Here is a 13790-nt window from a genome sequence, read left to right on the forward strand (position 1 = left end):
GTTGTTTCCAGATCTTGACTGTTGTAAATTATGCTGCAATAAACATGGTAAATGAGCTTCCCCCACGGGTTAGAGAGTAAAGAATCCTCCTGCAATGCAGGAGACACGGGTTTGATCCCTGGGTCAGGAAGATCCCCTGGAGGAGGGCATGGCAACCCACTCCAGTATCCTTGCCTGGAGAACCCCATCGAGAGAACAGCCTGGCAGGCTACTGTCCATGGGGTTGCAAAAAGTCAGGTACTACTGAAGCAACTGAGAATGCACACAAAACATGGAAATGAAGATATATGTTTAGGATCCTGATTTCACTTCTTTTGAATATATATCCAGGAGTAGAATTACTAGTTCAGATGGCAAAAGTTATAGAAAATATAAACAGACTAATAACAAATTAGGAAATTGAATTAGTAGTCAAAAATCTTCAAACAAGAAAAGCCAGGACTAGATGGCTTCACTGGTGAATTCTACTAAACATTTAAGGAAGAATCAGCACCAGTCTTTCTCAGACTTCTCTAAAAATTCAAAGAGGAGGCAGCATTTCCAAATCATTTTATCAGGCCTCTATTGCCTTAATAACAAAACCATAAAAACGCATTTCAAGAAAAGAAAATTGCAGCTCCGTATCCCTGGTGAATGTATACCCAAAAATTTATAACAAAAATTCTAGCAAACAGAATTCAAGAGTATATGGACTTCTCAGATGACTCAGTAGTAAAGATCCACCTGCCAATGTAGGAGCCTGAGGAGATGCAGGTTTGTTCCCTGTGTCGGGAAGATCTCTTGGAGGAGGAAATGTCAGCCCACTCCAGTATCCTTGCCATGATAATCCTCTGGACTCAGTAGCTACAGTCCACAGGGTCACAAAGAGTCAGACATGACTGAGTGACTGAGAACACACGTCTATGCCGTGATCAAATGGAATTTATTTATGGAATGGCAGGATGGTTCAACATAATCAAATAAATCAGTATGATTCACCACATTAGCAAATGAAGGATGAAAATCATATGATCATCTCAACAGATGCAGAGAAAACATTTGACAATATTAAACCTCCCTTCCTGATAAAAGCTCTTAGCAGATTAAGTATAGACAGAAGGCACCTCAACACAATAAAGATCAGATATGAGAAACCCACAGTTAACGTATTCAATGGTGAAAAATTGAAAGCTTTCCTTCTAAGATCAGGAACAAAGCAAGGGTACCCACTCTTACCATTTATGTGCAACTTATAGGCAGTCCTAGACAGAGCAGCTAGTCAAGAAAAATAAATAAAAAGCCATCCAGGGAATTTCCTGGCAGTCCAGTGGTTAGTCCAAGCCTACACTGCTGAGGGCCTAGGTTCAGTCCCTGTCTGGGGAACTAAGATCCCACAAGTTATGTGGCATGGCCAAAAAAAGAAAAGTATTAAATAATCTTTAAAAAATTTTAAGGCATCCATATTGAAAAGGAAAGAAAATTGTCCCTATTTGTAGATGACATGATCTCATATATAGACAACTCTAAAGATGGCATCACTGACTCGATGGACATGGGTTTGGGTGAACTCCGGGAGTTGGTGATGGACAGGGAGGCCTGGCGTGCTACGATTCCTGGGATCACAAAGAGTCGGACACGACTGAGCGACTGAACTGAACTGAAAGATTATACACACGTACAATCCTATCCAGTTAGTTTAGTCACTCAGTCATGTCCGACTCTTTGTGACCCCATGGACTGCAGCATCCCAGGCTTCACTGTCTATCACCAACTACCGGAGCCTCCTCAAACTTATGTACATCACATAGGTGATGCCATCCAACCATTTCATCCTCTGTCGTCCCCTTCTCCCGCCTTCAGTCTTTCCCAGCATCAGGGTCTTTTCCATTGAGTCAGTTCTTTGCATCAGGTGGCCAAAGTATTAGAGTTTCAGCTTCAGCATCAGGCCTTCCAACAAATATAATAGGACTGATCTCCTTCAGAATGGACTGGTTGGATCTCCTTGCAGTCCAAGGGACTCTCAAGAGTCTTCTCCAACACCACAGTTCAAAAGCATCAATTCTTCAGCACTCAGCTTTCTTTATAGTCCAACTCTCACATCCATACATGACTACTAGAAAAACCATAGCTTTGACTAGACAGACCTTTGTTAACAAAGTAATGTCTCTGCTTTTTAATATGCTGTCTAGGTTGGTCATAGCTTTTTTTCCAAGGAGCAAGCGTCTTTTCGTTTTATGGCTGCAGTCACCATCTGCAGTGATTTTGGAGCCCCCAAAAGTAAAATTTGTCACTGTTTCCATTGTTTCCCCATCTGTTTGTCATGAAGTGATGGGACTGGATGCCATGATCATAGTTTTCTGAATGTTGACTTTTAAGCCAACTTTTTCACCCTCCTCTTTCACTTTCATCAAGAGGCTCTTTGGTTCTTCACTTTCTGCCATAAGGGTGGTGTCATCTGTATATCTGAGGTTATTGATATTTTTTCCAGCAATCTTGATTCCAGCTTGTGCTTCATCCAGCCCGGCGTTTCACATGATTTACTCTGCATAATAGTTAAATAAGCAGGGTGACAATATATAGCCTTGACGTACTCCTTTCCTGATTTGGAACCAGTCTGTTGTTCCATGTTCAGTTCTAACTATGCCAGCAAATCTGGAAAACTCAGCAGTGGCCATAGGACTAGAAAAGGTCAGTTTTCCAATCCCAAAGAAAAGCAATGCCAAAGAATGCTCAAACTACCACAAAATTGCACTCATCTCACACGCTAGCAAAGTAAGGCTCAAAATTCTCCAAGCCAGGCTTCAATAGTACATGAATAGTGCACTTCCAGATGTTCAAGCTGGATTTAGAAAAGGCAGAGGAACCAGAGGTCAAATTGCTAACATCTGCCAGATAATTGAAAAAGCAAGAGAGTTCCAGAAAAATATCTACTTTTGTTTTATTGACTACGCCAAAACCTTTGAGTGTGTGGATTGCAACAAACTCTGAAAAACTCTTAAAGAATTGGGAATACCAGATCACCTTACCTGCGTCCTAAGAAATCTGTGTGCAGGCCAAGAAGCAACAGTTAGAACTGGACATGGAACAATCCTATTAGAACTAATAAACAAATCCGGGAAAGTTTCAGGATACAAAATCAATATATAAAATTCAGTTGCATTTTCATACACTAATAATGAACCACCAAAGAAAAGAAATGATAAGACAGTCTCATTTTCAATAGCATCAAAATCAATAGAATGTTTAAGGATAAGTTTAACAATGAACATGAAACTGCAATACACTGATGAAAGATATTAAAACACAAATAAATGGAAAGACATCTTGTGTTCATAGATTGGAAGACTTAATATTATTAAAATGTTCAGACTACCAAAAGGAATGTATATATTCAATGCTGTTTCCATTAAAATTCCACTGGCATTTTTAAAACAAATATGAAATAATTCTAAAATTCATATAGAACACTAAAAGCCCCAGAATACCCAAAGTGACCTTAAGAAAGAAGAACAAATCTGAGAACATCACACTTCCTGATTTCAAATATATTACAAAGCTGCCATAATTAAGGCAGTGTGATAATGGGATAAAGATAAACATACAGACCAATAGGACAGAATAAAGAGCCCAGAAATAAACCCCCCCACATATAGGCAGCTGAGTGTCAACAAGGGTGCCAAGAATACACAGTGGGGAAAGGGTCATCTCTTCAGCAAATGGTGTTTGGAACACTGAATATTCACATGTAAAGGAATGAAAATAAACCCCTATCTTAGAACATACACAAAAATCAGTTCAAAATGGATTAAAGATTTAAACCTAAGACCCAAACCCCTAGAAAAAAATGGGAAAAGCTTCATGAGAGTAGTCTTGGCAATGATTTCATGGATGTGACACCAAAAATACAGGCAGCAAAAGGAAAAAATAGACAAATGGGACTATATCAAACCATAAGGTTCTGCACAGTAAATGAAAAAATCAACAGAGGGAACAGGAAACCTAAAAATAGAAGAAAGCATTTGCAAACTGTAAATATAACAAAGCATAACTTCCTAAAAAATATAAGGAACTCCTACAATTCTTTAGCAAAAAAAAAAAAACAAAAAATAAAACTAAAAAGATGGGTGAAGGATTTAGACATTCTCCAAAGAAGACATACAAATGACCAACAGATGAATGAAAAAGTGCTTTATGTCACTGATTATCAGAGAAATGCAAATCAAACCACCATGAGATATCACTTCACATTAGTTAAGAAGGATATTAAAAAAATAACAGGTGTTAGCAAGGATATGGAAAAATTGGAACCCTTGTACCCTATTGGTCGGAATGTAAAATGGTGCAGCCATTATGGAAAACAGCATGGTGGATTTTTGGTATGTTATGCATTCTGATGCATCTGTAGGTTATCACATTATGGATTTAATATGCATTTTGTGAATGACAAGAAATTTTAGCATCTTTTCACATGTTTGTATATCATTTGGATATTATCTTGTGAAATGCCTGTTCAAGTATTTTGCCCTTTGTAAAATTAGATTATCTGTGTTTTTCTTACTGATTTTTAGTTAGTTTGCTATATTCTAGATATGATTCTTTGTCAGGTAATTGTTTTATAGATATGTTTCTTATTCTTTGACTTTTTCATTACAAAATGAATCTTTGACTTATTAGAATCTTCTGCAAATTAATACTTTTAATTAGCTTCTGGATAATGCAAGGACTTTGAAACTTTAATTTCATTTACTCAATTTCTGATTCTTATACAGTTGTTTCTTAGTTTAATTGTATTTGATCATTTTAAAACCCAACAAAATATTATTTATTTTAAATGGACAATATTAGTTTAGATCTATAGTGTCTTATTTTGCTTTCATTGTGTGTGTGTGCTAAGTCACTTCAGTTGTGTCTGACTCTTTGTGACCCTATGGACTGTTGCCCTCTCGGCTCGTCTGTCTATTGGCTTCTCTAGGAAAGAATACTAGTGTGGATTGCCATGGCCTCCTCCAGAGGATTTTCCCGACCCAGGGATTGAACCCACATCTCTTAGTTCTCCTGCATTGGCAGGCAGGTTCTTTACCATTAGCACCACCTAGGAAGCCCTTGCTTTTCATTACTTTTTGCTTTTCTGAGATTAAATTTGAAATCATTTCTTTCTTTGTTAAGTTTTAGAGTGTATCTCCTGGTGACAAAATTTTACTACCAGGCTATCTAAGATGAGGTACTTAAGCTAGCTTTCCTGACTGCTTTCCATACTCTCAAATGCAACTGTTTCCTTTTCATACTTCATCCAACATTGAACTTATTCATGGTGAGAAGTTGGTCTGATACCATATACTCAATTATAGCTCAAAAAGAATTGAGCATGTTGATTGGTGTCATTAATATTTTAGTGTCCCTTAGCCTAGTATAGTGCTGTCCACCACAAGAAAAATGTTTTAGAATGTCAGTGGTGAAAACAGCAGAGTAGGCACCTTCAGTGGTCTATTCCCCTACAGAAGAATTGAAAAATTAAGCAGAAACAGTCAGAATAAAATTTGCTGGAGTCGGGAAAGCAGATGAAGTTTCAAACAACCAAGCACGTGCTGAATCAAGACAAGGCAGCTTTATAATGGTAGAAGTATTTGGGGTGTTTTGACTTGCCCTTGACTAGCCCCCTCCAAGATACTGCAGCCATCTTAAAAATATGAGAATATTTACTTAAAAAGATAAATTGTACTTTTGAATTTTAAGGATGTAAGTTATATAAAGCAGTAAGAAAGTAAGTGGAAGATGAAGGACAAGAATTATAGGAAAAGCAATGGTGGTAATAATGTTTTAATAACCTTGGGGGTAGCCATGATTGAATGGTGAGTACATGAAACTATAGGCCCCTGAATTATCTTAGTTGATAAATCATTTTAGATTCTGAGAGGACCTGTGATTGGTCATATGATGAAAGAAGAGGTTAACACATTTTTCCTAACATTTTTCTGATATTAACATTCCCTTTAGTACTAGTTTGCAACTAAAATAATCTTAGAAGTTTGTCTAAAAGGGACAGTCCTTTTAGTAATTTAATAATTAGACATATTGTTACCAAACCAAACTTGAATCTCTTTGCCCAATGCACAGCAAAGCTGATGCTTTGACACTAGGTTGTGGTGAAGGAAAATGCAATATTTATTGCAAGGAAAATGTGCAGCTTGTGCTAAAAAATTGGAACTCCCCAGTGGCTTTCAGAGACGGGTTTTTAAAGATAGCATGAGGGAAAGGATTGCAGTATGTGATCAACTTGAGCACAATTCTCTGATTGGTTGATGATAAGATAACAAAATACAGTTTGGGGAACTGAAATCATCTACCTCTGATTCCAGCTGGTCTAGTTTTGACATGTTGCTGGTCAGCACACAGTTAACTTCTCCTGGCTGGTGAGGATTTTAGTATCTGTAAAACAACTCAAGGATATGGCTCAGGATATTATCTAACTATTATCAACCTAGACAGCATATTAAAAAGCAGAGACATTACTTTGCCAACAAAGGTCCGTCTAGTCAAGGCTATGGTTTTTCCAGTGGTCATGTATGGATGTGAGAGTTGGACTATAAAGAAAGCTGAGTGCCGAAGAATTGATGCTTTTGAACTGTGGTGTTGGAGAAGACTCTTGAGAGTCCCTTGGACTGCAAGGAGATCCAACCAGTCAATCCTAAAGGAGATCAGTCCTAGGTGTTCATTGTAATGGTGTTGAAGCTGAAACTCCAATACTTTGGCCACCTGATGTGAAGAGCTGACTCATTGGAAAAGACCCTGATGCTGGGAAAGATTGAGGGCAGGAGGAAAAGGGGACGACAGAGGATGAGATGGCGGGATGGCATCACCGACTCGATGGACATGGGTTTGGGTGGACTCTGGGAGTTGGTGATGGACAGGGAGGCCTGGCGTGCTGCGCTTCATGGGGTCGCAAAGAGTCGGACATGACTGAGCGACTAAACTGAACTGAACTAATTATGGCCTTTAAGGAGGAACGAAAGGTCTTTGATCTTGTTTTATGGGTAAACTATAATTATTTTGTCTTGCTTGACTGTCTTTGTTTGTTCATTTGTTTCAGCGTTTTCTCACCTCTCTGATTAAATTTGCCCTTTAGAACTTGATAAAGGCCTAGGACGCTAAAGCTTTTCTACGGACAGGAGGTGGGGTACAGGTAGGGATCTGTCCTCAAGAAAGCCCAGCAAGGTCCTGCTTGGTTTCAAAATCACTGATGTACATTGCAATTTAGTTCCCACTAAATATTACTACTAAATATATAAATAAGTGAAAAACCTAGGATAGGTGATTTTTTTTAATTTAAATTTATTTATTTTAATTGGAGGCTAATTACTTTACAATATTGTATTGGTTCTGCCACATATCAACATGAATCCGCCACAGGCGTACACATGTTCCCCATCCTGAACCCCCCTCCTACCTCCCTCCCCGTACCATCCCTTCAGGTCATCCCTGTGCACCAGCCCCAAGGATCCTGTATTGAACCTGGACTGGCGATTTTGACTTAAAAAAAGAAAAACACACCAATCCTGGAGAAGAATGAAATAGTGGATACCTGTTAGGAAGAGTAGTATCCATACCATCTAAAAAGACATGAGTTCTGAGACAAGTTGGGATATTTGGGTCTGATCCAAGATAGACTTTAAATACTAATTTACTCTTAAACAGAATATAAATTTCTATAGAATTTAGTGAAGATACAACTTCAGTTGCAGCAGTTTAAGTATTAGAAGTCTAAAAGACTAAGTAAAACTTGACTTATGGGACCAGAGCTAATGTTAGAACTTCGTAGAAGTTTGCCAACCCAAAACATCAGTGAATTTGGTCATTCTCATCCTGTTCTCTCCTAATTTGAGGGATTTAGTTGCATTTTGGTGAGTCTGTTTAGCTCACCATGGTCTCTCACGTAATACAGGACCACAATCCCAATGAGCATCCTCTTCTGCTCCAGAGTGAGTCAAGACAGCCAGGAAGGAGGTTTTCTTCTGCCACTGTGACTCACAGAGCATGAGACTGAGTTGGTGCTCTGGAGTAGGGAACCACTGCACCCTCCCTTGCATGTGGACCTGATGTTAGCCAAGGCTGGTCAAACCACCAAATCCACATATCAAATTAGGCCTCCATATTGCAAAGTTCCTAAGAAGTCATACAGAGGTCATTGGTCTATTCTTCCCAGCTATGTTTGTAAAGTTTCACACAATGCTTATGTTGGCAGGAGGCAGCTCCTGTAAGATTCTAGTGGTAACATGTGAGGAAGGGCCAAAATAATGGCAGAATATCCAGGAAAACAGTGTTTGTCATTATCATTAGTTATTTTCAAAGAAAGTTTTCCACATCTCTTTTTTGACTTTTTGGGGTTTTGTTAGTCTTTTTGTAAGCCTCTGTAGTCTGATGTTCTTTCTATGTTAAAAAAGGAATTCACGTAAAAAGCACTGTTAGTAATCCTTAACTTTTGGAAGTACTATGTGCTTGATGTAAGATTTCTCCATAAAACTATGCTATCCATAAAAGTTTTTTTTTTTTTTTAAGTAAAAGAATACAGGCAGCACTATAACACTGTGTTTAGTCTTGGTGAACTCATTCACTATTATCAGGAACTGATAGAGTTCGTGAGTTATTTTTTCTGTTTAGAAAATTAGTTTGTTTAAAATTTATAATTTTAATTTTGACCCTGCTGGAGTTGGAGCTAAAGGGGTGGGGAATGGGGAAGAAGGAGAGATGGAATGGGATACAAGTAGGAAAGGGGTAGAGAATGGAGAAGAAAGAGAGATAGGATGGGAGGCAGGTAGGAAATGTAACTTATGTTATATTACATTAATTGTAATTTTGTAAGATGGTGCTGTGATTTCTGGGCCTGGAAGTTTTGTATGATTTTAACTTTTTTAAAAACATGTAAGACAAAAATTACTTTCTTAACTATTTTTAATTATAGTCATAACTATATGCACATTGCTATGAATGTTAATTATATTCAGTAGTGTTAACTATATTCACACTGTTGTACAGCTCTCTGCTGCTGCTGCTGCTGCTAAGTCGCTTCAGTCGTGTCTGACTCTGTGCAACCCCATAGATGGCAGCCCACCAGGCTCCCCCGTCCCTGGGATTCTCCAGGCAAGAACACTGGAGTGCGTTGCCATTTCCTTCTGCAATGCATGAAAGTGAAAAGTGAAGGTGAAGTCACTCAGTCATGTCTGACTCTCAGTGCTCCCATGGACTGCAGCCTACCAGGCTCCTCCGTCCATGGAATTTTCCACGCAAGACAAGAGTACAGCTCTCTAGAGCTTTTTTATCTTGCAGAACTATAACTCTGTACCCATGGAACAACAGCTCCCTATCTCCCCCTTGCTCCAAATCATGGCATCTACTATTCTAATTTGTTTCTATGTATTTTACTACTTTAGATACCTCATATAAGTGGAATCATATACTATTTGTCTTTTTGTGAATAACTTACTTCGTTTCACTTAACATGATGTCCTTAAGGTTCGTCCATGTTATAGCATATGACAGGATTTCCTTCTTTTTTAAGGATGAATAATATTCCATTGTACATATTTACCACATTTTCTTTTATCTATTCATTTTTCCATGGGCATTTAGATTGCTTCCACCTCTTGGGTATTAGGCATAATACTAAAGTAAATATGGTGATGCAAAATATCTTCCATCCTACTTACAATTTTTTTGGTTGAATACCCAAAAGTGGGATTGCTGGATCATATAATAATTCTATTTTTATGGTTTTGAGAAACCTCTATATAGTTTTCCATTGTGATACATCATTTTGCATTCTCACCAACAGTGCACAAATTTCAAGTTTCTCCACATCCTCACCAATACTTGCCATTTTCTAAGTCTATCTGTGTCTATCTGTGTGTGTGTCTATGTGAGTGTGATATCTCATTGCATTTTTCTAATGATTAGTAATGATAAACCATCTTTTCATATGCTTTGTGGCTGTTTGTATATTTTCTACTCAAGTCCTTTGCACATTTTAAAATTGTTTTTTTATTGTTGCTGAGTTTAGTTCACTATTTTGGACATTAACCCTTTATCATATATATGATTTTGTAGATATTTTCTCCTATTCTGTAGGTTGCTTTTTCACTTATTGATTATCTTCTTTGATGTGCAGAGGTTTTTAAGTTTGTCTCTTTCAATGCCAAGTCCATTTTCATGACACTCTTTCCCTGTTTTCTTTTACAGATTTAGATCTTATGTGTAGGCCTTTAACTGTTACCATTTTGTGTTATTTTTTGTATATGGTGTAAGATAAAGATCCAGCTTCATTCTTTTGCATGTCAATACCCAGTTTTGCCAGCTCCATTTGTTGAAGATACTGTCCTTTCCCCATTTTGTGAGCTTAATACCTTTGTCCAAGATCATATAACCATATGTGGGAGTGTTTATTTCTGTTCTGTTCAGTTAGTCTATATGTCTATCTTTATGCAGTACCACACTGTTATATTAATGATTTGAAATCAAGTTTGAGGCCTCCAACTTTGTCTTTTCTCAAGATTTATTTGGGATGTCTTGAGATTCCATATGAATTGTAGAATGCCTTTCAATTTCTCCAAAAATATCTTTGGGTTTTTCATAGTAAGTGTTAAGTGCTAGTTGCTTAGTCGTGCCCAACTCTTTGCAGTCCAATGGCCTACAGCCCACCAGGCTCCTCTGTCCATGAGATTTTCCAGGCAAAGATACTGGAGTGGGTTGCCATTTCCTTCTCTAGGGGATTCTCCCAACCCAGGGTTCAAACCCAGGTCTCCTGCACTGCAGGCAGATTCTTTACCGACCAAGCTGCAAGGGAAACCCCGCCTGTTTCATAGGGTTTGTATTAAATGTATAGATTGGTTTGAATAGTATGGACATTTCAGCAATATAAAATTTTCCAGTCCATGAACATAGGGTGTCTTTTCATTTATTTGCATTGTCTTTATTTCATATAGCAGGGTTTTATAATTTTTAGTATAGAAGTCTTGTTCCTTCTTAAGTGAATTTATTCCTAAGTATTTTGTTCCTTTTAATGTTATTGTAAATAGAATGGTTTCCTTAATTTCCTTTTAATGTTATTTATTGTTAATGTATAGAAACACAGCTGATTTCTACCTTTTGTTTTTGTATCCTGAAACTTGCTGAATTTATTAGTTCTGACAGTTTTGTGTGGGTTAAGGTGTGTAATGTTTAGTTGTGTTTGTATAAGAATATGTCATCTGAGAACAGAGGTAATCTTCTTTCTTTCCAAATTGGATCCCTGTTTTTCTTAACTAATTGCTCTGGTTAAGACTTCCAGTATTATTTAAATAGAAGTGATGAGTGGGCATCATTACCTTATTCCTGATCGAAGAGGAAAAGATTTCAGTTTTTCTATGTTGAGTATAATGTTAGCTGCAGGCTTTTCATATATAGTCTTAATTATGTTGAACTGTTTTTCTTCTATTCCTAGTTTGTTGCATGTTTTTATCATGAAAAGTTATTGAATTTTGTTAATTTTTTTCTGCATCAGTTGAGATAATCATTTAATTTTTGTTCTTTATTCTTTTAATGTGGTGTGTGAAATTGATTGCTTTTCATGCATTCAACCATCCTTGTATCCCAGGAATAAAACTCATTTGGTCATGCTGGGATGCTTTTAAGATGCTATTGAATTTAGTTTTTATTATTTTGATGAATATTTTTATATCAGTATTCACCAGAGGTATTTGTCTGTAATTTTCTTTTATTGCAGCATATTTTTCTAGCTGTGGGATCATGGTAATACTGGCCTCATAAAATGTGATTGGGAATGTGCTTCTTCTTTAATATTTTGGAAGAATTTAAAGAGAATTGGTAACTTCCTCTTTAACATGTTAGTAGAATTATCCAGAGAAGCAATCTAGTCCTAGGTTTTCTTTGCTGTGAAGTTTTTGATTACTGATTCAGTTTCCTCACTGATTATAGATCTGTTTAGATTTTTAATTTCCTCATGATTCAGTCTTGTTAGGTTCTATGCTTCTAGAAATTTGTCTGTTTCTTATAGATTATGTAGTTTATTGTGTAAAATTGTTCATAATAGTCTCTTTTTTATTTTTATTTTTTACATAGCAGTCTCTTATAATCCTTTCTGTTTCTGCAAAATCAGTTGTGATAGCTCCTCTTTCACTTCTGATTTTATTTATAAGGGCCCTCTCTTTTTTTCTGATTTTATTTGTATGTGTTCTCTCTTTTTTTTTTATTAGTCTAACTAAGGATTTGTCAATTTTGTTGATTAAAAAAAAAATTCGTAAGTTTTGTTGACTTTTTTTCTATTCTTTGCTTCATTTATTTTTGCTTTATTATTTTCTTCCTTCTGCTAAATTTATACTTAGTTTGTTATTTTCTATATCTTTGAGATGTAAAGCTAGGTTATTAATGTGAACCCCTCCTTGTTTTTTCAGTGTTTACTGCCATAAACTCCCTCTTAGTACTGCTTTCACTGTATTCCATAAGTTTTGGTATGTTGGGTTTTTTTCATCTTTATTTTCCTGAAGATATTGTTTGTTTCTTTTTTGACTCATTTATTCTTTAAGAGTGTGTTGTTTGAATTCTACATATTTGTGAATATTCCAGTTTTCCTTTTGCTATTGATTTCCAGTTTCATCCCACCGTGGCCAGAAAAGATACTTGGTATGATTTCAATCTTCGTAAATTTGTTAGAACTTAATTTTGTGGTCTAACATGTGGTCTATCTTGGAAAATGTTCCATGTACAGTTAAAAAGAATGTGTATTCTGCTGCTGTTGGATGGAATGTTCTCTATGTCTGTTAAATGTAATTGGTTTATAGCATTGAATGTGTATTCTGCTGCTGTTGGATGGAATGTTCTCTATGTCTGTTAAATGTAATTGGTTTATAGCATTGAATGTGTATTCTGCTGCTGTTGGATGGAATGTTCTCTATGTCTGTTAAATGTAATTGGTTTATAGCATTGTTCAACTCTTCTGTTTCCTTACTGAACTTCTGTCTAGTTATTCTATTCATTATTAAAACTGGACTATTGAAATCTCTTACTATTGTTGGGTTGCTGTATATTTCGGTCTTCAGTTCTGTAATTCTATCAATATTTGCTTCATATATTGGGATTTCTGATGTTAGGTGCCTATATATTTATAATTGTTATATCTCTGTGGTTAATTGACACTTTTATCATTATAAAATATCCTTCTTTGTCTCTTGTGACAGATTTTGACTTAAAGACTGTTTTGTCTATTATAATTATGGCCACACCTGCTGCATTTCAGTTACTACTTGCATGGTGTGTCTTTTTTCATTCTTTCACTTTCAGCATACGTATGCTCTTAATTTAATCTCTTACAGATAGCATATGGATGGATCTGTTTGGGTTTTTCTCTAATCTATTTAACAAATCTTTGGGAATTTTAATCTGTTTACATTTTAAAGTAATTATTGATAGAGGAGGACCTACTATTGCCATTTATTAATAGTTTTCCATATGTCTTACAGCTATTCTGTCTCTTTTTCTCTCTTGCTACCTTCCTTGTAAGTAATATACTTTGACGCTTATGGTAGAAAGTGAAGAAGAACTAAAGAGCCTCTTGATGAAAGTGAAAGAGGAAAGTGAAAAAGTTGGCTGAAAGCTCAACATTCAGAAAACTAAGATCATGGCATCCGGTCCTGTCACTTCATGGCAAATAGATGGGGAAACAGTGGAAACAGTGGCTGACTTTATTTTTTTGGGCTCCAAAACCACTGCAGATGGTGATTGCAGCTATGAAATTAAAAGACGCTTACTCCTTGGAAGGAAAGTAT

At 36.5% G+C, this 13790-nt stretch overlaps 1 long non-coding RNA gene across 3 annotated transcripts in view; it reads left to right on the forward strand.

The window, feature by feature from the left end:
- LOC147374325 (uncharacterized) overlaps positions 1-13790 on the forward strand; it is a 196600-nt gene that overhangs the window by 3013 nt on the left and 179797 nt on the right. The window contains exon 4 of one of the 3 annotated variants that reach the window (XR_015162644.1): positions 9010-13027. The exons of the other annotated variants lie outside the window; for them this stretch is intronic. This is a non-coding gene — a long non-coding RNA (uncharacterized LOC147374325). Of the gene's footprint in view, positions 1-9009; positions 13028-13790 lie in introns of those variants that run through there. 3 annotated transcript variants of the gene reach the window in all.

Source organism: Bos grunniens, chromosome 4 (assembly GCF_055505025.1).
Source record: "Bos grunniens cultivar Pamir isolate PY7600 chromosome 4, Bosgru_T2T1.0, whole genome shotgun sequence".
Taxonomy (NCBI): Eukaryota; Metazoa; Chordata; class Mammalia; order Artiodactyla; family Bovidae; genus Bos; species Bos grunniens.